This window comes from Protobothrops mucrosquamatus, unplaced genomic scaffold (genome assembly GCF_001527695.2).
Source record: "Protobothrops mucrosquamatus isolate PMUCROS unplaced genomic scaffold, P.Mucros_1.0 scaffold2452, whole genome shotgun sequence".
Classification (NCBI taxonomy): domain Eukaryota; kingdom Metazoa; phylum Chordata; class Lepidosauria; order Squamata; family Viperidae; genus Protobothrops; species Protobothrops mucrosquamatus.
The window spans coordinates 41,308-63,947 of record NW_015388524.1 but is presented as its reverse complement, the minus strand read 5'-3'; positions in this window follow the sequence as shown (position 1 = coordinate 63,947).

Below are 22,640 nucleotides of genomic sequence, written 5' to 3'. Positions count from 1 at the left end.
CTTCTATTCTGTTGTCTTTTGGGATGGATGTTTTACAACTTCCCAGTTTACAACTTGGAAATTCCCTACAGAAATCCTATTCAAATACTAATCAGGCTCAAGTTTGTTTAGCTTCCAAACTCAAACAAGAAAAGGAATTATTGCCACCTGCTAAAATAGGAAGCTTGCTTGAAATATTCTACCAAAATTTGTAAATATATATATATATATATATATATATATATATATATATATATATATATATATATATATATATATATATATATATATATATATATATATATACTAGCTGTACCCGGCCACGCGTTGCTGTGGCTCAGTCTGGTTAAATGGAAAAGAAAGAAAAGAGAAAGTGCACGTTTGTAATATGTTTAATTTCACAATGCTTGTGGGTATACAATATTTTTTGTTGTTCCATTGTCTGTGCAGATATAGAGATTGTCTGGTTTGCCGACTCTAGAACACGCAATATATAATTGTCCATGTGAGAAGCAATCCATGTCTAGATCTAAACCGCACAATTCTAAAGATTGGCCCTGAGCTTTGTTTCAAAAAAAGCATGTTGTTACCTGTCACAGGTGTGACATCTATATAATATAGGTATATAAAAACACGTGCATATTCGAATGCAACGTTGTGTGAAAATTTCAAAGCAATCAGTGAAGAACTTTCGGAGATTTAAGATTTTGAACAAACGAACATTTACATTTTTATTTATATAGATTACATTTGATTACATTTTTTTTAAAAGTGAAACTGGGAGTGAGGCGATGAGATTTTCTTCTTTAATCTTGGTGAGTTTGAATCTTTAATACAATTTGAATTAATGGAAAAGAATGGCTAAATAAAATTTCTACGAGGGTATATCTTACGGTCTTCTCGCTTCATTATTCATACAACATTTCATATAAGTCATTTTAGAAAGGGTTTTTTTCCCAAAGCTGGGCTATACATGATTTAAAAGAAGATTTGAAGAAAAAGCAAAAGACAAAAGTTGCAAGCACAAGGGAGGAATGGTCAGGCTCAGCCCAAGAATGATATAGATCAAGCCAGTCAGAGTTCAGTTCTTTATTTGCTTATAGTCAATAGACAGAATCTTGATAGACTAAATCCTTACTACCATCACCCCAATAGACCCCAGGAGATCCTAAGGATTGATTATCCCAACTTTCTTCCTCTTTCTCTGATCCAGCTCTGGGCTGATCTGCCTCTTGTCTCACCTCTCTCCATGGAGATCCTCCTTTATGGGAAACTGTCACTTCACTATAGTCCATCAAAACATCTTCCCCTTTCTCAGCATCATCCCTCACAGAATGAGGGATGCATGTACATACGTATGTGCTCATTTGATACACAGTCTAGGTGCTTTGGAGTTAATCTCCTATCCACCCCAATCCATAGGGTTAATGGTTAGATATTGTGGGTGCAATAGTCACAGATCACCCCCCCCCCCAAAAAAAAGCACCAAGTTGCCTATGTCTTCTCTGTCAACGATTCAGAAAAGCTTTCCGTTGTCAGGCAGAAATTGAGCTGGTCATTTATCACCCAGCTTGACTTAAAATAGAGAGCTATAGAAGCTGATTTTTGTTAGTTTCCTACGGAATCAGAAAGAGCAAAATCAGTCCTGTTCATCCTTTTCTTATTTTTATGCTGAGAAATGGAATGCCAAAGCTTAGAAAATTCCTTCTTTTCTTTCCATAGCAAATTGTTAATTAATGTTTAATTAATTGGCAGCAGACTCTCATCACTACTTAAACCTGGACAGCGCCCAGCAGAATGATCAAAGTCACCTCTGATACCTTCAGTATCTTGAATCTCTCTCGAATGGTCATTCGGATAAGATGAAAAAACTTGAGGCAACATAATCCATTTTGCCCTTTAGAGTAATTAAAGCAGAGCCTATTTCAAATGGGATTTATTAGATTGTTACTTGAGCACGTTGGACTTCTAACCTGTCATCAGACTGGATTTGTTTTCGGAGAAGTCCCTCTTAATTCTTTGGGCAGCTACAGCAGATTTTAACAATTGCCTTCTCTTCTCTCTTTCCCACCTCTCCTTCCTCCATTGGAAGAAAATGAGATTTGTTAATTACAGCCTTTATTTCTCTATTCCTTTCTCTAAATCAGGTGCAGGTGAAAATATGCTGCGCCTCCCTCAGAAAGGATTTTGAAATTGCCAACTCGCAATACAATACCCAGGTGTGTTAGGGTGATTTATACAAAATTACAGCCCCAAAGATTTCATGCGAAATGGGACTATTAGACAAAGAGCATCTTTAGAAATGATTGTTGTCTAGTATGTTTGCGAACCCCTGAAGTCAGAAGAGAGCCATAAACCCGACTGCAGTCGTAGGCGAATCTCCTTTATTTCAACGCACAATGTTGGCTTGCAGAACAGCTATTACACTCCATAAGATTATATGGACCAAAAAGAGTTTTCTAAAATTAATTTATGCAAATTGTACCCGAAATGAAATTATTATAAACCTTGCATATAATTGCATGCAGAATGCAAAAGGTGGGTCACTGAAGCAAAGTTGGCTCTTGACTATGAAATTATATTTGGGGTGCCTTTTAGTTGCATTCATGGGCAAAACATTGGTCAAGCAAATGGACAGGTTGACTTATCGTTTATTAATATATTTATAATGCCATGAATTATATGAACACAAACACATAATACAATAATGCTCCATAGGCGCATGTGCTCACAGATACACATTGATCTATTACTACGTTACAAGAGGTGTGGCCTATGGAATAGTCTGAAAAAAGCTAATTACAATATAATTCTTATTTTGCTTTATGATAAAGCTTATTTGGGGTTTGACACCCCCCCCCCCTATAATCTTGCCAAGTTCTCCTGCCAGGTTAATATATTTATGGTATACTAACAAAATGATCCGGACATACGTGTATACATTCAACATGCATGCCAGACCTGTCGTAAATTCACCTCCCCAAAGATGAAAAAGCACAGAATCCACCTGAATCATTTCAGAAGGAGTTAAAATCATCTCAAAAACCATTGTGGTGCTGTTAAGATTTAGAAAATAAAATCAAAATGAAATTAATGGGTTTTTTTTTTATGGAAAAGAACCAACCACCTGAGTATGAAAAATGAACATTGTCATGATTGGTTATTTAAGAATGATAGAGTATTGTCAGTCTCACTTTCAGCTAACAACAAAATATACAAATGTTTTGTTGAATAGACCATTTACCGCCATATTTTGTCAAACCTGTGGTATCTTCAGTTGGACTTATTTCCCTTTGTGGATGATAGTCCTCTGGGTAAATGTCTGAATAGTTTAGTATGAAACTTGTCTCTTTGACCTGGACTTGGTTAGTAGGTCAGGGTTAAGGCACTTTTCACAATCTCTCTAGTAATTGTAGTAATGATTATACAAGTCAGACATGCTTTCAACCGCATGTAACATCATTTCAAGTATCCTAGGTGCAACAGCAAACATGCAAAGTGCATCTCTTGGGTTACTGAACTTCATGACTTTCCCATCCATCATTTCTCCAACACTAATTCATAAAGGAATTATTATGTCTATTTAGAGGCTCCTGCCCAAACCTCCAAGTGATGGGACTAATTCTGATATGAATAACAGGCTTTAATTATGTCATAATTATTTATCGAGTGTGTTCCCTAGCATGCCAGAGAGATGTTGCATGAGAATGAACCATGCACAGCAGCTTATATTAGTCTGTTTTAAAAGAGAACATATTCATTGTTTAATAACACAATTCCAAAAATGAGCTATGCTTGTTACTTCTTGGCATAATCCATTGTTGCTGCTGTTTTTCTTATTATTACCTTTTTTTTCTTTATTTGTTTTTGTGAATTTGGCTACTTTCCATTGAAAGGTGGTAAAAATGCATTTGAATGCTTAGTTAGTTACAGAATAGAGTTGGAAAAGACCTTGGAGGTCTTCTAGTCCAACCCCCTGCTCAAGCAGGAGACCCAGTACTATTTCAGACAAGTGGCTGTGCAGTCTTTGCTTAAAATGAAGCACCTACAACTTCTGGAGGCAAGCTGTTCCACTGGTTAATTGTTCTCACTCTTTGGAAGTTTCTCCTTAATTCCAGGTTGCTTCTCTCCTTGATTAGATTTCATCCATTGTTTCTTGTTTTGCCTTCTGGTGCTTTGGAAAATAAGTTGACCCCCTCTTCTCGGTGGCAGCCCCTCAAATATGCAGAGTTAAAATGTAGGAAATATGAGGTAGAAGCAAGCATTACATATTCCTTTCTTATTTCCTGGTTAATGCTTAGGGTGGGGAAATGTCTTTTCCAGTGTCCCTCTCTTTCGTTAATCAATTTCCCATGTCCTTGCATTTCTTTTCCATTTCCTTTGATGTCATACTTTTGAGAGCAGAACCGCGCCTCTGATGGCTACATGGGAATGTTGTGTTTGCACCTGCCAGGGGGGAGTAGTTCACCATTAGAAGTTGCCTTTCCTCGGAGGGAAAGTCAAGGGGCAAAAGTTTTACTGTTTCAAGAACCAATTCTGCACCGTTGGGTAGAACAAACTTGAGTGCCTTCAAACCTCCAGCCTGAAATAGCTGCCAACGACAGAACAAGTGATTGCTGATCAAACACTAGCGACAACATTACAAAATACCTTGCAGCGTATTTTATCACATTCTCTGCCCCTTTATGTGCAGTCATGGTTAGCATAAACACGGGAGCTGGTTCTTTTTGTTATTGCTGTTTTATTTGCTTCGTGGGGTTGTGTTTTTTTTTGCAAAAAAAAAAAAAAAACGTTGTAGTGTACAAAAGAAAAACGGGAAACCACCCGAAGGTATTCAATTTTCCTTCAAAAGCACTTGAAGTGATGTCTGCTCATTTTACAACTGACTAATTCCTTCCACATCAGCTTCTGGGCTGGAAATGCATGCTTTTGGAAATGCACACTGCTGGTGGGGTGATTGGAGAAAGCTTATTTTCCAAAGAAGTAAGTGCCTTTAACTGATAGAAGGGCTAGCAGTTCAGGGGCATTTCAGATCAGTAAGTATTTCTGAAATTATTTGCCTTACACCTCTCTGAATACATCTAGTATTCTCTACAAACCGGTCCTATATGGCTGTGCTATTCAAATTATGTTTCAAAGAGGAATTACTGAAGTCTAGGTAAAGGTATAGGCATTAGAGGTAAGGATACAGATGTGAACAGACTTAGAGAAGAGATAAACAGATGGTTTATCAATCAGAGTAACGTATGAGGGCTTTACAAATATTTTTACAGAATCACCTCTCCTGAGTATTTATTTATTTGTTTGTTTGTTTGTATTTCAAAATCCTGAACCGTAGTTGTAACTTTGTAGCAATGAACTAATTAAGTGCATGAATTTCAGAAGCACACTTTGATTTTTGGAGGTCTCCCATCCAATTATTAGCCAGATTCAATCGTATTCAAATTTTTTTAAAAAAAACAGCAAGGTGCTGCTACCTGTAGTAATTCCATAGTAGGAGCATGAAAATCCACAAAGCTAAACTTGCTGCCAGTAGCCCTGATACTCTGCAGTATTTTCTTCTGCTCCTAGAGGTTTTTTTTTTTTTTAAATCCTCATCAGAAAAACACCACTGCTCATTTCCAGATACTTTTATTTGAAATTTCATGGGGTTGGCTCAATAATTTTTTAATGTTTGCAGTCAGATAAGCACCTCGTGTGCTCGCCATTCCTTCCCATTCCTGCTTCTGTTTTCTCGCAAGAAGATAAAACAGGGCAGGTAAATCCTTAAGCTTTAATTGCTGACAATTAAAAGTCCCAGGAGATGAGTTGCAGATTCTCCTGTGGCAATCCCACTTCCCATCCTGGAGCAGATCTGGTATGGCTGTTCGTAATCACAGTTTATTGCAATAGCCTGGATGGTTTATCTGTCCCGCAGAGGTGCCCTGATTAATATTCTGTCCTCTGCTGAAATGTGTGCTTTTCATAATCATAAGGGACCGGTTGTCTTTCCACATTGGCATCTAACCAGGGACGGAAACATTCACTTCCCATTCATAGAAATTGTGTGATGGCATAAGGAAAACTGTCCATGCAGAGCCGGAATTAAATCCTTTTGATTAGAAGCAGATGCTGACAGTCATTCCTATGGCAACATAAGCCATCATACAGCACAGCTTATATTGCTATCTCTGGTTGGGCGTTTGTATACCCAGAGGGAATTAGCTTCATTTAGGGTTGTTGGTTTTTCTTTTTTTTTCCTTTTGGTCCATCCTTGATTCCTTCCAAACTGTGTTTGTGATGTGAAAGCAAGAAGGAAGGGATGGTTATCAAGTGAGAAACCAGGAGCTGACATTTCTTTTCAACCTGATTACTAACAAGAATGTGACATGTTGGCTCAAATTAAGGAATGGAATGTCTACTTGATGATACCATTTGGCTGCCCTGAAACTAACAAGTGCTCAACATCAATATATCTCCTTAGCTGGTGACACACATTCTACAGTGTTTGGGGAGCTGGATCCAAAGTTTGGTGTTCTTCTCAATTCTAATTGGAAACATCCCAAGTCATAAACGCTGTAAATCCTTTCTAATGACCTAATCTCTGACTTTCTGCTCTTAACCGAGCTCAGACGTGATGACATATTTAGTTACAGGAACATAAAAAGATGCTTCAAACCTGACCATTAAGTCTTATGTTGTTTAGCAGATTAATATTAACTATTCACATCCCAGAACATCATCCCAGAATGACATCCCAGTTTTCAACATCACATCTTAATCAAGCAACTAAGAACCATTAAAAAAAAACCCCATACAATTCCATATAATGGATTCAGATTTAATACAGTTCTAAAATCTAGTAACAGAAACCATCTGGAAGCTAAATGAGAAGCACAGAAAATAAGATTCATCGTAACATGCTTAAAGCTAAAAAAAAAAACCTCTTTTGATGTCAAGTGATAACATGGAGATATTCATAATGTCTTCTTGACAATATGGATTTTTTTTTCATTGCTTTCTTTATCCCAGTCTAGTCTTGGTGGTCTTCCATGCAGTGGTTTAATCTCCCCAAAACATATATTAATCTAGCCCGCCTACATATACTATTCTCTGTTTTGCAGTGAGCATTACAAGTTGTAGGTACAATACATACTAACTACATAGCGTTCATTTCTCGTAGAATCTTTGTCCCAAAGCTCTGAATTTTGGTTTTTCTAGTCGGGAACAAAAGCTCTCTGTTTCATAATGTTTGGAGCAACCTATTTTTAACAATTATAACTCAATTGTATATCACTTTGTTGCTCCGAGTTTCCAGACAGCCTGATAGATAATACTGGCCTTATCTCATGCAGTAAATGACAAGAGTCTGTCTGAACAGTGTAATAGAAACCTGGAGCACTTTATTATTTCCCTTTCATCATTCATTGTGGTTATTTATTTACTTGGGCAAACCCAATTTAGCCCCTTCCAGCACATCCTGAATGGCGAGTTCGATGACTCGTTGGTGGGTAAAATCTTTTGCTTTCCCTGAGAGAATGCAGCATTGAATTGTGATAAATTAGCCAGCATTAGGCCCTTCTCTCATGGTTTTAAATCATATACTTTTGTAATAAGAGCATCAGATGTAATTTTAAAATAATGATCTTCCCTGCAGTACAGTGTTTCATCTTTCTACCTTCAGAGGCAATGAATGGTCTGCCAATGAATCCCTGGGAATTGAGAAGCATACTTAGCGGTGATGTATGACTTCTGTATTCTGTTGAGTTTGGTCCCAATCTTTCTTACCGGGAACTAAAACTGGAGCTTCCCAATTTCCCTTCCAATTTTATTTTCTCTTATTCCCAAATATAGTTGAGGAGAGCAAGTTAGTGATAGTTTCAGCCTTCTTCTTGGGTCTTACCTTCCTGGCTATAAAAAAAAAAAAGGTGCCACACTTGGAATACTGCATCCAGTTTTGGTCACCACGATGTAAAAAAGATGCTGAGACTCTAGAAAGAGTACAGAGAAGAGCAACAAAGATGATTAGGGGACTGGAGGCCAAAGCATATAAGGAAAGGCTGCTGGAATTGGGTATGTCTATTTTAACGAAGAGAAGGACGAGGGGGGGGATATGATAGCAGTGTTCCAATATCTCAGGGGCTGCCCCAAAGAAGAGGGAGTCAAGCTATTCTCCAAAGCGCCTGAAGGCAGGACAAGAAGCAACGGATGGAAACTAATCAAGGAGAGAAGCAACCTAGAACTAAGGAGAAACTTCCTGACAGTGAGAACAATTAACCAGTGGAACAACCTGCCTCCAGAAGCGGTGAATGCGCCAACACTGGAAGTTTTTAAGAAGAGACTGGACAGCCATTTGTCGAAAATGGTATAGGGTTTCCTGCCTGAGCAGGGGGTTGGACTAGATAACCTCCAAGGTCCCTTCCAACTTTATCATCATCATCATCATCATCATCATCATCATCATCATCATCATCATCATCATCATCATCATTATATTATTATTATTATTATTATTATTATTATTATTATTATTATTATTATTATTATTATTATTATTATTATTATTATTATTATTACTACTACTACTACTATTAAAGTAACCCCTTAAAATAGGCACCTATTTCTGTGCAAGCTATCAAAAAGGAACTGTTAAGCTGATGCAGAAATGAAAGAAGAAGAAAAAATCTCTGTTTAAGCACTAGAGATATTTATTTATTTCGGATGCTAGTAGAACCTACTGTAAACTGAACACACTAGCAGGAATTTAGATTTAGCTTAGAACAGGGGTCTTCAGACTTGGCCCTTTTATGACTTGTGGACTTCAACTCCCAGAATTCCTCAGCCAGGCTGAGGAATTCTGGGAGTTGAAGTCCACAAGTCATAAAAGGGCCAAGTCTGAAGACCTCTGGCTTAGACGGAACTAAGACATTAATATTGTAATTTATAATTCCATTATGAAGATTTTCAGAGGTGGATAAAGCTTTCAGGGAAAGCTGCCTGAACTTGGGAGAAGAATCTCAAGACGTTTCAGTGAAACTCCTGAGAAAATCATTATTCACACTATTCTACACTAAAAAAAATATATGCCTTATATCCTTACAAATAAGCTAAATGATGCATTCATAGGGCATTGACCCATGTGAAATGGTTAACGTTTTCCATGCTTGTAAGATCTATTAGCTTAGAAAAGGGGTGTTGCCGAGCATATGATGTGGAAAACACCGTTAGAAAGTAGGCAACACAAAGTACGACTTGTGTTGCAAACGAAAGAAAAAAAAACTAGATTTTTTTTTTAAAAAGTGTGCTGTGGTTTTTAAATTCCTAAATTATGCACCTGTTTTATTGTTTACCCAGATACGGATTAGTTTTTTTTGCTGCTTATGATTATGTCATTTTAGTCTGTAGCTTTCCTCTGACAAATCAATTCTTATTTTTTCTTTATTGAAGTGTATAAATATTTTGTAAGGGAGGAGTCAGTCAACTACATTTTTAACACTTATCAGATTTATCCATTTCAACATAGATCTCTCTCTTTCTCTCTCTCTCTCTCCTAGAGAGAGAGAGAGAGAGAGAGAGAGAGAGAGAGAGAGAGAGAGAGAGAGAGAGAGAGAGAGAGTCTCTCTCTCTCTCTCTCTCTCCCCCTTCCTCTCCTCTGCCTTTGTTCCAAGAAGACAGTTAGTAGAAGATGTCCCTGATCTCTTAATAAGAATAACCAGGACATAACTGTAATTGAGAACGAACAATTTTTGTGCTTTTTTAAAAATAAAGACATACACACAAACACACACACCCAAATCTCCCACAGTGCCTGTGTTTCTGTGACCTTTTTCAGTTTTTGAGTTCTGTTACCGCGCGAACTAGATACTTGGAAGATTTTTTGCTAGGTAAATTTTTTGCTGTATAAATTTCTTTCCCATGTCATTTTTCAGTGGTGGATGTTAAAGTCCAACACATCTTGGGCAAGCAATTCCAAAGAAATATAATGATAGAGGAACTGGTTGGTATAAATCATCATCGTTATCAATAGGCAGTGTCAACTATATCTGGTCTTTTATTATTAACTTATTTTTCTCATTTGTACTCTTTTATTAAAGGCATGAAAGTGCTTAATGAAGACATATATTGCTAATTTATTTTGTTAAAGATTTATCGTTTTAAAAAATGCTACTTTTTTGTTTCTGATAGGAACAAGATGATCCAGAAGGAAAGCTTGGAGCACATTTTGTTCTTTATCCAAAGCTAACTTCTCTGTTAATAATCTGTCTCTTTGATGCCTTTCCTCCCAACCATGTAAAATTCTTCAGTGGGAAAATATTTTCTTTTTCATAGTGCCTCCAATGATTAATACTGAACCAGGTGATAAATGCACACAAAAGGGTGGCAATTACTATTCCATTAATCACTTAATAATTGGGGTCTGTCTCTCAGTTACAACTCCAGGCTGTTGCATCCAAAGGAATTATGAGAAAATTCCTATTCATCACAGAGGTCCCTGCCCTCATAAAGGCCTGTTGCTAACCATAGACCTAATCATTTTGAGATGTGCTACAATTAAGAGGCTGTGTGATAAAGGAGTCTCAGACCATATCTCATAAGACCTGGAGAAAGAACCTCTTTCTTTACACCACTGATTTAATGTTAAATGTCATCCATTAAATCTCTGAGTCTCTAGAGACTTGTAAATGTTTGATACCTTTAGTAAACCCAACTCAGTGTGTTTCATGAAATCAGAACACGCCAGGCTCCTATACAGAGAGATATTTGCCCTCTGTAACACGAAAAAAAACCCATATTTTATTTAAACTGTCTTCTATTTCTTATGTATATAACAAACACATGTGTTTGAAGAATCATGGGTAACAGGCAAGTATGCTGCATATGGAGACATCTCTTAGATTGGATTGGACCAAAGCGATATGTAATTTATGTTTCTCTCCCAGTTCTCATACTGGGCCAGAATATTTGTCCCATGTGTCTTTTGGCATTTCATGGAGGCCAATCAGAAAATGTCCTCTTGAAGATTGAGGTAGTCTTTAGGGAAAAGAACCAAACGCGACTTCAAAACTAACACAAGTAAATGAGCCTATGTCCATTTATCCCAAATCTCTATTGACACATCTAAAATTTATCAGTGCATAAAATAACCATCTTTAAAAAGATACCTAAGAAAACCATCTATTACTTGTTAAGAAATGAAAGGAACAAGAACTGACCCAAAAGGTGTTTAGTAAGTTGCTTGGACTCCTAATTCTTGATGGTTTTTTTGCATGTCTTGTTAATGGTGTGCCACATTCTCTTTCATTCTGCTCCAATTGAAATGTCCATCTCCAAGGACAATATTCCGAAAAGATCTCCTACATTGAAACCATCTGTCCTGATTACATTTCAGACAACTTATTGGTGACTGTATAACATACCATTCTTAGTACTCAGAATGTGCTTTGTTGAGATAAGTCAAGCACTATAGCAGTTATCTGATTCATCTCCAATAAGGGAGAACATCGCTTTTATGATTTGCATGATTCATGCTCTTTGGTAAAAAAATGTCCTTTGACATTTGTGTGCAATAATCATGCCAATGTTGCATTCTGTGCTATCTCTGATGAAAGAGCGGGTGACATACGTGGTTCACAACCTGTATGTTTCTCTTCTCTGAGCATGTGTTTCTGCTCTCCTTCTCAATAGTGTTTGTAATTATGTTTTTGTTTTTCTTCTGTTCAATTTTGTTTGATTCTCAGAGACTCCCTGGAAAAGTCCCTCATTTTTCTTGGCAAGGTTTTTCAGAATTGGTTTGCCACCTCATCCTTCTTAAGAGAAAGTGGCTAATCTTCCTTCTTAGGAGAAAATGGTTGGTCCAAGGTCACCCAGCTGGCTTTTTGCCCAAGGCAGGACTAGCGCTCACAATCTCCCATTTTCTAGACTGTTATATGAGTCTTCCAATTCCCCATAAATTCAAACAGATATTTTACATTTTATTTTCTGGATGTTCACAATAATGTTGATATTATGACTCATCCTCCACTGATCTTATTTTGCATTATCTCTGAGTGTCATTCTTGGCCTCAGATGAGTTGGATAAGAACACACAACGATTTCAATACAAGTTATTTGTGTGTCAAGACTTGGACATGTCAGGAACTGTAAATTTGATTTTATTGCTAACCCTGCGCCAGAAATACACTTGCTGGTCTGTGCAATTTCTTGCTGATGGTTTCTCAGTTGTTGTTTAAACAATTATGTGTATAATTTCTATGGGGAAAAAGAGGAAACCTGGCGGTGTTTATTTTTCTTTATTGTTTATTTTTTAATTTTAGCTTTAACTGTATGTGTGCCTTATTGTTGTAAGAAAATTGTTGCTCATACCCTTATAAATGCCTTTTAAGTTGTCATCCTTTTCCCCCTTCCACTGGAAAAAAATTGTTTATTGACACAGAAGATTTTTTTTCTTTAAAAAAAGAAGCAAAATACCTAAAGTTGGGTTGAAATAAAATATTCTGCAACCACAAAGTATTACCTAAGAATACAACAGCCAAGTGGTAAAGACACAACTTTTATAAATGAAACAGACCATTGGAGAAGAAAAACATGAGGTTCTGATGAGAAGTATTGGATAAATGTTATGGTGATGCAAATAGAGAAGAATGCCAGTACCAGACCACAGCATGCCAACAATCAGTCCACACAAACAAACAAAGTCCCATCCATGTGATGCAGGCAGCACACAAAACCACACACTCTCCAGTCGTGGAAAAAACCTTTCTCTACAGAACCGGTCTGTGGTGTCCAAAAGGTTGGGGACCTCTGCTTTAGAGAACAAAGAAAATAATTTTGGCATCTGCTTCAAGGCTGGGAGACCTTTAGAACATAGAATAATAAAGTTGGAAGGGACCTTGGAGGTCTTCTAGTCCACAACCCCCTGTTCAGGCAGGAAACCCTATAATGGTTATCCAGTCTCTTCTTAAAACCTTCCGGTGTTGGAGCATTCACAGCTTCTGGAGGCAGGTTGTTCCACTGGTTAATTGTTCTGTCAGGAAATTTCTCCTTAGTTCTAGGTTGCTTCTCTCCTTGGTTAGTTTCCATCCGTTGCCTCTTGTATTGTGTTGCCTCTTCCGGTGCTTTTGAAGATGGCAAAACATTGGGGAATGTTGCGAGAAAGAAAAGATAGACTCTCACAAGTATGGTAAGGGAGTGGACAAAGAAGCAAATTAAGTCTGTATATCTTTAGATTATCCCTGTGTTTTTTCTTGTAGAAATCTGTAAAAGCCAATAATTAAGACAAGTGGAATTCCCCAGGAGGATCTGGAAAAACATCTGGGTAGAGAAGAAGGATCTTGTGGCTGTAGCTGGTGAAGGAAATATGTGGCATTAGGGACCCAGAGCTATTAAGAGAGATTAAGAAGCTGTGACTGTGCACAATTGAGATGTAGATCCTGGGTGTAAAGGTATGACTGTGGCTGCATTTAGCCTTAAAGACCATCACCATAACCAACCTCTGTCATCTCCTTCCCCACTCCCTCTCAACCCCCTCCCCAGAGACTTAGAACATTGGTCCAAATTGATATATATATAGATATACTTCCAATGAAGTTTATACTGATTATCTTAATGGGCTGTTTTTACATCATGCTTAATTGCCATGCATTAACAGGACGGAAATGGGTTGGTTTATCTTTCCACATCTCATTTTTACACTGCAGTAATTGAGAGAGATTTCAGCCAGTTCCCTAAAGTAATATTCCCAGTGTTCACGGAAAGAGAATTATGAAAGTTTATTTGGTTTAAATATAGTCTTACTGTGAATATATTTTTTTTTCAAGGGGGCTTATGCATGTATCTTATAACCTTCACTTGGGAAAGAGGATAAACTTCAACTTCATGAATTGAATCAGGGGTTTTGCATGAAATAGATGCTATATTGCTATTAATTAAGGCAGAGCCACCATATTCTATTAGAAAATTAACTTCTTGGCAATCAGTGAAAGAAGCCATCATATTTTAGGTATTCTCAAGTTGTTGTCTAGAGTTACTATGGGACTGAAGCAGCTTATAAATGGACTAAATAGTGTAAATAAAAATGCTAGCATAGATAGAGTTTTGTGTCCTTTGTAACCTTTGTTGCATTAAAAAAATTTCGGCATTACTTTACTAAGGATGCTTGACAAATCCCAATATCCCACTGAATTATACATACAGATAGCACCAAGGCTATCTTCTATACTGCACATAATAGCATTTTTTAAAAAAAAAATGGGAAAAAAATGTGGCTTTCCAACTTGCTAGATTCATGTACTGACTTTTTTATCCTAATATCTCTGGCCGTTCTTTTGGTACCGAGTATGAAAGCCTGAATGTGACTAAAAAGAAGGCTGCATGTGGAATAATTGAATTCCCTTTTGATTTCAGCACCTCTCCAATGCGCCTCCAGGAATCACCAGGGTATCTCAGCTCAACCTGGTAGATCAGAACAGATCACCTGCAGTATCTCTGTGGCTTCTCAGTTCCATGAAATCCAAGGGCTGAAGAAGACCAATTGACTCAGCCTCCTTTCTTTCTTTCTTTCTTTCTTTCTTTCTTTCTTTCTTTCTTTCTTTCTTTCTTTCTTTCTTTCTTTTTCTTTCTTTCTTTCTTTCTTTCTTTCTTTCCCTCTCTCTCTCTCTCTCTCTCTCTCTCTCTCTCTCTCTCTCTCTCTCTTTCTTTCTTTCTTTCTTTCTTTCTTTCTTTCTTTCTTTCTTTCCATGCTGATGCAGAGGCCTGTCCCTCTGCAAGGCAAAATGTCTCATCACTATTGATTGCAGCATAGACGGGTTTAGTCTTCAGTTATGTATATCGAAGCCGTTGCAGTCAAGCAGTGTGTTAAGCTCAGTTTCCTCCAAAGTCCTGTTAACACAATGGACCATATGGATCAGGTGCAGTTCAAACCATAGAGTTTTCTTTGCTTTTCCTTTCTTAGGTTGTCCCTTTTATTTCTGATTTGAGATGAGGGTGACGTCTTCGGTTACTGCTAAAAATGTCTTTCCGGTTGTACTCAACGTTTTTGCATAACTTATGTTACTGCTGAGAGAGATGCTAAAGTCACCTGTTCCATTGCCGAATTTTGCTACTTAACCACATGGCTTTCTTCAGTTAGAGGGTCACAAGCATGGAACAGAATGGCCATCTGCAGTGCTAACCTTCCTTACTTGTAGAAAAACGTCGACTATTTTAATATGGATCCAATTTTATTATATTAGATTTCTGGCCAAGACCATAGTAGCATTTAACCAACCTGAAGAGAATAAAAATATTGTCTTTATCCACAGTAGATTGCTCATAGAAAAAGAGGAAGGTATCTTCCAAAGGTGCTTTTTTCAACTGGACTCCAAGCAATATAAATCCTTCCACTCCCCACCATCTAGTCAGAGCTGAAGAAGCTTCTTGGATGAGAAGTGAAACATCTTCAAAAGAAACACAAGAAAGTCCAGTTGCCTCCTAAAAAAAGCACCTTTGGGACAACCATGATGTCTGGATGACTCAGAATCTCCTTAGACAGGAAGGTATCTTACAAATAATGATCAGATTAGATCATTTGTACCTGTTGGCCCAATATTATTTGTCCCTACTTGTAGAACATCTCCAGGGTCTTAGATTTTTTGCATTATTTCCTATCAATTCTATTTTAGAGGATGAAGCGTAAACCTAGAAACCTGGATCCCTACCTAATAAAGCATAGATTCAAGAGTCTGCTATAGTCCTTCACCTAAATCTGTATTAAAAATGCATTTGGTTGAGAACCCATATCATAGCTTGAACATCAAGTGTCTTCAGGATTTCCTGAAGCCCCAGTTAAGATCGTCAGCCAGTATCATATTTAGTATCATCTTTCCCTGAAAATAAGAGCTAATGTGGTTTTTTTGGAGCAAAAATTAATATAAGGGAAACACGGTAATTTACATTTTTTGAGAAGGGACATTCACATGTAGATGTGCCTACAAGAACCTCAACATTTCTAATCATTTTTGCCTTCGGGTGACATAGACTTAATGATATTAGAACAGAGCTTTTAGATCCCAGTTTGGCAATTGTGCTAGCTATATTCTTTTTTTTCCCTGTGGGAGCTCCAGTTTCACAGTATCTGCTGTCTTTTAACAGAAATATTGGAGACTATATCCCTAGAGATGCATGGAAAGCTGGCCATTAAATGGAAAGTATAATCTACTTGAACCTACTGTATGTCTTAAACAGGCTTGGAAAGTATATCATAGGAGCGTTATAAATAAAATATAAATGTTAAGGGTAAGGGAGGAGGGTTGTCTTAACTCTGGTTTTCTGTCCTCATAAAATTTAGCCAGAAAATTTTAGCTTTAGAAAAAAATGAAGGGCAGCGCTGAGCTCTTTTTGGGTATGGGCATTGAAATGCCAACTTTAAAGTTTATTTAAGTGGGCAAAACCAAACAAAAACAGACCGTGTGTAGTTATTTAAAGGAAAACACTTTGCTGTGAATTCCTTTTCTTCCCTATCCATCATTGGCTTGAGTGGATTTAAATGTGAGCATTTTGGCCTTTTGCTCAGATGTGGTTTTTGGTATTATTAAATATTTCTGAGAGGGAGAAAACACAACAGGGAGAACGAAGCCCAATCCATTGCCTCTTTCTATAATTGGTGATTATGGATCAAGTTTTCTGATGATAGAAGTGGATTGTTTGTGATGGAGTTACATTTTTTTTGTTTTTTTACATTGTCTGCAGAGGAGAACGACATTGTCTCCGTGATTTGTGCCTGACGTGTAGACTGTGTGGAAAATGCTGGATGGTTATGCAGGCAACACTAAAATCAAATAGAATCTCTTGCAATAAAAATTAGCTCTGGGCAAATACTAAAAATGAAAATTCAGAAAGGCATGGGAACAGATTTTCATCTCAACCAAAGGTTGGGGAGAAATAAATTAACCTTTTAATGAAAAGTGGTCTACATTTTGTTAGCCGAATCTATATGCAAATGCAATTATCCCCAGATAAGTGGACTTTTTTGGGGGAGGATGGAATTTGTCAATGTAGTTTCTCAACCAAACAAATGTTTACAGAAATGCATGTTTATTGGAGAAGTGATTATACCAGTATGGATATCTGGGACCATAACATGATTGGGATCTTAGCTTGCATATATTTGGTGAGCGTCTTTGGGTGGAAAGTGTGTTTTTTTCATATAGATTTAAAAGGTCAGACATACAGAAACAGGATGAAATTGAAATAAGAGGGCGGCATTTCTGTATTACTTTCTATAACTACTGTATATTCATCACCATTATCACTAACCGTAGAATCATAGGGCCTTGAAGGGACCTTAAAGGTCTTCTAGTCTAACCCCCTGCCCAAGGCAGGAGACCTTATTCCATCCCAGACAAAGGCTGTCTCATACTCCCTTTGGGGAAAAAAACAACAACTTTGCACAAGATATGCCATGATAATTGCAATATGAATATATTTGATAATAATGATACTGCAGATCCAATGTTGCAGATGGAGATACTGCATAACCAAACTGTACGTGGATCAGTTCAAGTGAACTCCACTCAGTGCATTAACTCAGGGGTCCTCAACCTTGGCAACTTTTAAGACTTGTGGACTTCAACTCCCAGAATTCCTCAGCCAGCAGAGCTTTGCTGGCTGAGGAATTCTGGGAGTTGAAGTCCACAAGTCTTAAAAGTTGCCAAGGTTGAGGACCCCTGCATTAACTGACTAGTGTTTCAGAGACAAAAAATGATCTGTCCATGGTATTAGGAAGAAATGCAGCCATTGTGAATTTGAATTTACTTTCATAGTCCAGTGTGCTTTGGGGATACTTATGCAACAGCTGTTGCGTTTTTCTACAAGTGTTGACCTTTATAATGTACCATTATGGACTCTTCATAGTCCAAAGTGCCCTGGGAACACGGATGTATCCAACATCTATTGTATCTTTCAATAGGTAGAAGATATTTATTTAGTCAGTCTAATACATATATTATGGCAATTTGGATATCATGAAAAATAAGGATCTGTTTGGAATTGCAGCAGGTTTTTGTCAGGGAAGATACTACAAAAAGTAAGTATCGGTGAATTAGGAATAAGATGAGTTCTTTCAGATAGCATCAAGGTTTTTGAGTGGCAATAAATAACATTTGATTATGGTATCTCATGGAAAGGGTTTTGAAAGAACATTACAAAAAAAACATAAAACATTTCTGAAGAGATGTGTATGTGTACGATTGTCTAGGACTTTACATTCAGCTGCACTTCAAAAAACAAACAAAATAGTTATCGGAATCCTGTGCTCCCTCATGGATGAAGCAAGTCAGATATTTCATCTTTTTAAAAGCTTACTGCAAGTCCTCTGAGGAACTGTAATGTAAGCTGAGCAGATATGTGCATTCACAGAAGACAATTCTGGCAGACTGGCCACTGATGCAGTGGTTTGGCTTCTGTTCAGCACACCATCCCCAGTTGAAATATCTTCTCTTCATGTATTACAGTGAAGTCCTCCTAGTTGCCACAGCAAGACTTCAAAATAACTAGTGTCTTTATGCTTTGAACAGTAGGTCTACTTTATTTTGATTATTTATTAAATTTACACCCATCAAGCTCATCATAATTCAGAGTGATCTTCAGAACAGATCACACAATTCTGGTAGACAGAGGGATGAAAGAGAAAGAGAGAGATTTGTATATTTATTTATTTTATTTTATTATTTAGATTTATATCCCGCCCTCCTCCTTCATCTAAAATTCATCTTTGATATTGAAGTGAGCTCTTGCAGACCCTTGGATGTAATTTTCCAACTCAGATTTGTTTATTTGTTAAGTTTGTGTCCTGTGTCAAAAAGAAAAAAGAGAGAGAGAGAACCAAACAAGATACTGCTGACAATATCATTTCGGAATCTTCTATAATACTTAGGTTATTATCCATTTCATCAATAAAAATGGACCATTTTAGGGTCTGTTTACCATTTAGCTGTGACAGCAAAATGTTTGTAAGTTGAAGCTGTGAAGGGATAAAGCAATGGGGAAGTCTTTGCTTGCTGGAATCCATCTTCTGTGCACTTTCGCCTGTGGTACATGTTGCCAGTCTTATTGTTTTGCTCTTGATCCTCCTCCTATTTACGTTATTGCTTCCTGACTCAAAATGCCTGTGCATATGCCTAGAATATCCCAAAGATGTTGGGAATGGTTTTCATCAAGCTATAAGGCAGACATGACAAACTCATGACGTTACGTGATGTTGCGCAACATATTGGGATGGTTTTGCCATTGCCGGCAATGGGGCCGGCAGTTTGACACCCCTGCTATAGGGCAATATGCATGCACACACGCACGCACGCACACTCACACCCCCAGAGTATGCTAAAGAAAGAATGATATCTCAATGATGGGGAGCCAACTTTGTGCATCAGTTCAGTCTCTGACACCAATTAAACAATTCAAGTAGAACATGCAGATATTTTATTTCCTACTCCTTTCCCCCCCCCCCATTTCTGCAACTTGTCTTGCGTGAATGCAGATTTAACAGACCTCTACATTAAATAGATATACATGAATTTAAAGCAAACCACAAAAGACTGTACTGAAATGTTCATTATCAATATTGTTGCTTTTCTGGAGTTCAGCAATAGTGCTTTTGCCCTTCATTCTTGAATAGGCCACTTATAGTCTATTTACAGTCGAATACCAAAATGCACATTTACTTAAAGGGGAAATACGAGATTATTTCCTGATCTTTTCTTTTTTCTATTTTGTAAAAACCCAACTATTACATTCAGCATTGCAAGTACTTTTTTTTTTTTTTTACAAGGCAAGCAATTTTGGCCTTCCTCTTTCAGAAGCTCAGACTTAGGAAAGTCTATTCCCCTAAAATAGCCACATTTTCCCTAAAATAGCTAACCTCCGCATTTAGCTGGCTAGGAATCTGCAAGCTTGCACAACTGTCTACATTTAGTTGTAGAAAGCAACATTTCAACTTGACGTGAGCCAGAGGAAAAATATCAACAGTGTAGACCTCCTTTGACTCAGCTTTCTTTCTTAAGGCCTGTTATGGTCAGGCCAAACAGTTGAAAACCTTGAGAAAAGTTGTGTTTTTGGAATGCACTTTTCATGTTGTGTGTAATGATATGCACCAAGCTAGAAACTTCTCCATTCTGGGTCTTCACCTATAAATGTCTTTGATAGGCAAATAAGCAGAGGTTCTAGAGATCTTTCCAAAATCTTCCATTCCTGGATTTTGGACATCTGAATTAACCACACTCCTGTTTGGGTAATATAGCTCCATTCATTCATGATGTTGCAGTTCAGTTGTGCTTCCATGCCTTCATACCATTTTTAATTTAGATCAATTAGCAAAAAAAGATGAACTAATGATTTCTGTGCAAAGGCGGTTCCCCCCCCCCCATATCCCAATATCTATTTTAATGTGGATTTTGTCAATCATGCTCCATTTAACAAGATTATGTTGCTTGCCTCATTATGGGGAAAGTATATGAGGCTGATGACCACTATGGCTATTACAGTTGCCACATGGCGGCTTAGTATTCTGAATCATACTACTTTTTTTTTTTTTTTTTGCAGTACAGAAGCTGGGAAATGTGACCAAATTTATTTGTTTTCCTTTCTAAATGTTGCAAATACATTTTTCTGCACTAACCATACCACTGCAGAGTGTAATTAGACAATTATTTTTCTCAGTAAAATGTATTGATCATGCAGGCAAAATGAAACAAACCAGCAAAGATCATGATGATGTTTTAATACATAATATTAACTATTAAATATTTTAATTATTTTTTTTCCAAAAGAATCAACAGCAAATTAATAGCCAACAATTAACATGCTGAACCTGGTGGCTGGAGTAGAGTGGTTTTCTGCATCTCTTTTGGCCAGTTCAGAGAAATTGTCCCCAAATATTTATGCTTTTTTATTCCATAATATAATAGTTATCTCTTTGGAATAGCAATAACCAACTTTGGTTATTAGGGAATTATCCATCACCATGATTACTGATCAGCTTCATAAAGGGTAGCTACAGTCTGAAGTGTTTTGGGTAAAATTGCTGAGGAACAGACCGATGTGAAACACACTAATAGTACAGTAATAATACAGTGTGAGAAAAAAAAAGATGACTGGGCTATATCAAAGTGTTGTGAAACCTCTCAGTTTTGTTCATTTCTCAGGTTGTTGGATATATTTAGTACCAAAATAGCCCAAAATATCTACTGGGAATCTAACCTTATTTCCTCCTATTGTACCCATTATTTACAATTAAGCGTCCTGGTGAGCTTAAAATGGCAAAAACCACAAACGAAAAGAAAGGGAAGAGGCTTTTGTGCACATGAACTTGTGGTCACGCTTCCATGTTACAATAAAAAGAAGTCACAATGTGTGGGCTTTGTTTGTTGCTGTCTTTCAATAGCTACCTTTGGGGCCGCGAGTGCATTTTGCTATTTCCCTCTTGCCAAAATTGCTCCTTGCCTCACTTGGGCGAGGAGGCACAATGGCTGTCTTTGCTCAGTTTCCTCTTTGATGGTTAAATTGGGCTGATTGAACCCCAGGTTGGTGCCTTTTTTGTGTAGCTTCCCTTTTGTCCCTAGTTAATGTCAGAAACTGGAGTCGCCCTCAAGCCAGAAACAAATGACCACCCTTGTAAAAGAATATTCACCAAAGTGCTAAACTCAAAGTGGCAAGACATGAACTGAGTGGGATTCCTCCAAAGAATACTGTTTCTTATTTCAACATATTTGCCTGGGGTGAATTTACAGAGTGACTTCTATCAAGCTTAGGTGAAGAGGGAACTGAAATACCAGTTTTCCGAGCTGCTAATGTAAAAGTCCTCACCTGCCTCTAGCCATTCTTCTTCAAAACAGCTGTCACCAGTGCAGTTGGTGCATTTTGTAGAATATGATGATGTACAAGCATTTGAATGAACATATGTTAGACCACATTGCATTTTTCCCCCCAAGTGTCACACTGTGTCCTTCCTTCCTTCTTCTCCTGAAATATCAATTTCATCTTTTTGGTTCAATAGAAGAAAAAAAATAGTTCATGTTGCTCTTTGGACATTTTTACCAGATTTCTGTTGCTATGCTAACAGTGGATGAGATCTTAACTCCAAGAATAGGTTTGTGGGTCTAAGAGGCTTCTGGCATATGAAGAAACAATTAGGATGACAACTAAAGCTGAGATGATTTTTTTTAAAAAAAGAATCTTTGAAGAAGGATATTAAGCAACAACATCTGCCTATCCTAGGCTCTTGGGAAAGACTTGATAGCAAATACCAAATTCAGCCTAAACATCTGGCTGATTGAGCCACCCACCATAATAACCTAGTTAGCTTGTGCAGGAAAATTGCACAGGCTGACTACAAACAAAGGCATGACAAAGTAGCAATGGTGGGGCACTAGAATATTTATTTATTTATTTATTTTTAAACTTCTATGCCGCCCTTCTCCCCACGGGACTCAGGGCGGCTCACAGCATGTTAAAAAAACAACACAAAAAACATTTCCCCTATAAAACCAATTAAAAACCAAATATATTAATGGCTGTGTCATTATTAAAATCTTTAAAAAATTTTCCCTATTTAAAATTCACCCTAGGTCAGTCCCGCTTGTTGAAAAAGCCATGTCTTGAGGGCGCGGCGGAAGGTTAAGAGATCCGGGATCGTCCGGATCTCGGGGGGT